The 3,416-nt window shown below is 17.5% G+C and overlaps 1 pseudogene; it reads right to left on the bottom strand.

Moving 5' to 3' along the window:
- Nucleotides 1-910: 910 nt before the first annotated feature.
- LOC143220251 (cytochrome c oxidase subunit 1 pseudogene) lies at nucleotides 911-2,429 on the bottom strand (annotated as a pseudogene).
- Between the last annotated feature and the right edge of the window lie 987 nt (nucleotides 2,430-3,416).

The raw sequence follows: 3,416 nt of genomic DNA, 5'->3' as shown, positions 1-3,416 counted from the left end.
AGAAATTGGTCTCATTTGTGGAATTCATTAAAAGCAATTCTTACTATAATTGATTTATAAGATCAATTCCTTTAAATTTAAGATATTTAATAATTTAATTTCTTAAAAGATAATAAAAATATTAATTTTAAATTGACAATTTAATGTTATATATAATTTTAACTATTTTTTTTAAATTAAATTTTATTTTTAATTCATTTTATAAAATTAGTTAAAGATGTCCTTTCAACAGTATTAGGTATAAATCCATGATTTATACCACAAATTTCTGAACATTGCCCAAAATGTAGTCCAGGACGTGAATAAAGTAAATTAAATTGATTAATTTGTCCTCTAATTGCATCAATTTTAACACCCAGAGATGGTGCGGATGAAGAATGAATTACATCAGTTGATGTAACTAATAAACGTAAAGGTAATTTTATAGGAATAACTATTCGATTATCTGTATCTAATAAACGAAATTGATTTATTGATTCATATATTAATATATAAGAATCCAATTCAATATTATTAAAATCAGAATATTCATAAGATCAATGTCATTGATGACCAATTGATTTAATTGAAAAAAAGGATTTAATAATGCACCAATATAATATAAAATTTTTAAAGATGGAAAACAAATAAATAATAAAATAATTATTGGAACAATTGTTCAAATTACTTCAACTAAATGATTTTTTAATCAATATAAATTAATAAATTTATTATTTAAAATATCAACAGTTAAATATAAAGTAAAAACAATAATTATTAATATAAATATTTTAATAAAATTATATAAATAAATTAAACTATCAGAACAAAAAGAATTTGAATTTTGAAAGAAAAATATATTTCATGATGCTATTTTTAATAATAAAATTAAATTTTATATAATTGAATTTAAATTTTAAATTCTGCCATATTAAAATTTTTTAATTATTGATATTCTACATTCATTAAATGAATGATTTAATGGAGGATAATTTATTAATCATTCTATGGGAGATTGAAAAAATTTAAATAATAATAAACGTTTATAAATTATACATTCTAAAATTAAAAATAATAAAAAAATGATTCTATTTAATGAAATAATTGAACCAATTAAAGAAAATAAATTTCAACAATAATAAGAATCAGGATAATCAGTATATCGTGGAGGTATTCCTATTAAACCTAAAAAATGCTGAGGGAAAATTGTTAAATTTACCCCAATAAATATCATTAAAAATTGATAAATCAATCATTTTTTATTTAATATTAAACCAGTAATTAAAGGATGTCAATGAATGAATCTTGAAATAATAGAGAAAACAGCTCCTATTGATTAAACATAATGAAAATGAGCAACAACATAATATGTATCATGTAAAATAATATCAATAGATGAATTAGATAATATAATTCCTGTTAATCCTCCAATTGCAAATAATAATATAAAACCTAAAGATCATATAATAGAATTATTTATTTTAAACTTTGAACCATAATAAGTTGCTAATCAACTAAAAACTTTAATTCCAGTCGGTACAGCAATAACTATAGTTGCTGAAGTAAAATAAGCACGAGTATCTACATCTAATCCAATAGTAAATATATGATGAGCTCAAACAATAAAACCTAAAAATCCAATTCCTAATATTGCATAAATTATTCCTAAATTACCAAATACGTCTTTTTTACAACTCTCATTCATAATAATTTATGACACGAGTCCAAAACCAGGCAAAATTGAAATACGAACTTCTGGATGACCAAAAAATCAAAACAAATGTTGATATAATACAGGATCTTGTCCTATAGGATCAAAAAAGATGTATTAAAATTACGATAAATAATAATATTGTAATAGCTCCTGCTAATAAAGATAACGGTAATAACAATAAAATTATTCTAATAAAAACGAATCAAGGAAATAAAGGTATTTTATCTAAATCTAATGTAAAATTTTTTATTAATAAAATAGTAGTTATTAAATTTATAGCCCCTGAAATTCAAGAAATAGCAGATATATGTAAAGAAAAAATTGTAAAATCTACAGAAGCAGAAGAATTAAAAATATAATCAGATAAAGGTGGATACACAGTTCAACTAGTTCCAGATATAATATTAAAAATTCTTCTAGTTAATAATAATAATAAAGAAGGAGGTAATAATAAAAATCTAATATTATTTATTCGAGGAAATGATATATCAGGTGATCATAATATTAAAGGAATTAATCAATCACCAAATCCTACAATTTAAAAAGGTATAACTATAAAAAAAATTATTAAAATTGCGTGACGTGTAACTAAAGAATTATATAATTGATCATTATTTTATAATATATTAGGAATTCATAATTCTACACGAATTAAAAATCTTAAGGAAGAACCAATTATTCCTGACCATATAGCTAATATAAAATAAAGAATGCCAATATCTTTATGATCTGTTGATATTAATCACTTAATTTAAATTTAAATTAAAATTTATTTTAAATTTTCAAAATTAATTGTTTTTAATTTAAATTAAAATTTTTGTAGTATTAATAAATTGTAAATTTACAATTTATTTCTTTTATCAGACATAATGCTTTTTATATTTATTAATTTTTAATTATAGTTTATAAAACTTTAATTTGCAAATTTAAAATTATGTAAATAAAATATATTAATTATGTAATTCTTGTGATATATTAAATATAAATACTATTAAAATATTAAATATTGAAAAAAATAATATTAAAAAATTAAACTTAAAATTAAAATTACTAATAAATTAAATTAAAATTTATATTTATGAATAAGAATGTAATGATAATTATATAACAAAATAAAAAATTATTTCTGATTAACAAAATTATAAGTCTAATAAATATATTATATGCAATAATATATATAAAACATTAATTAATAATCATTTAATAATAAAAGAGAAAAGATTGGTAATATTGAATAAAGTAATAAAATTAATATAAATAAAATAATTAAATTATTTTTATAATTTAATATAAAATTAATTAAATTATTATTTATAAATTTATATTTATATATTATAAGTCATAATATATAAATAATTAATATATAAAATAATATTAATAAATAAAAATATTTTTCATTAATATAATAAACAATAATTAATATATAATTTAACATTAAATTTGAACATCTAATTATATTTTTTATATTAATTAATTTTAATATATAAATAGATAAATATATAATTCTAAAAATTCCATATAAAATTATTTCATACTCTAATTATAAAATTAAACAATAAAAATTTAACGTAATAAATTTTATTAAAGTTGAAGATAAAAAAAGGCAATTCCAATTTATTAACTCATAAGATTTAATTGTTAAAGAATGAAAAGGAAGAAATCCTAATTTTATTATCAACGAAACAGATAAAAAATAATTAAATAAATTTTTCAAATAAATTAT

Source organism: Lasioglossum baleicum, unplaced genomic scaffold (genome assembly GCF_051020765.1).
Source record: "Lasioglossum baleicum unplaced genomic scaffold, iyLasBale1 scaffold0542, whole genome shotgun sequence".
Classification (NCBI taxonomy): Eukaryota; Metazoa; Arthropoda; class Insecta; order Hymenoptera; family Halictidae; genus Lasioglossum; species Lasioglossum baleicum.
Note: the sequence above shows the minus strand (reverse complement) of the source record. Positions and strands in the feature narration are given on the sequence as shown.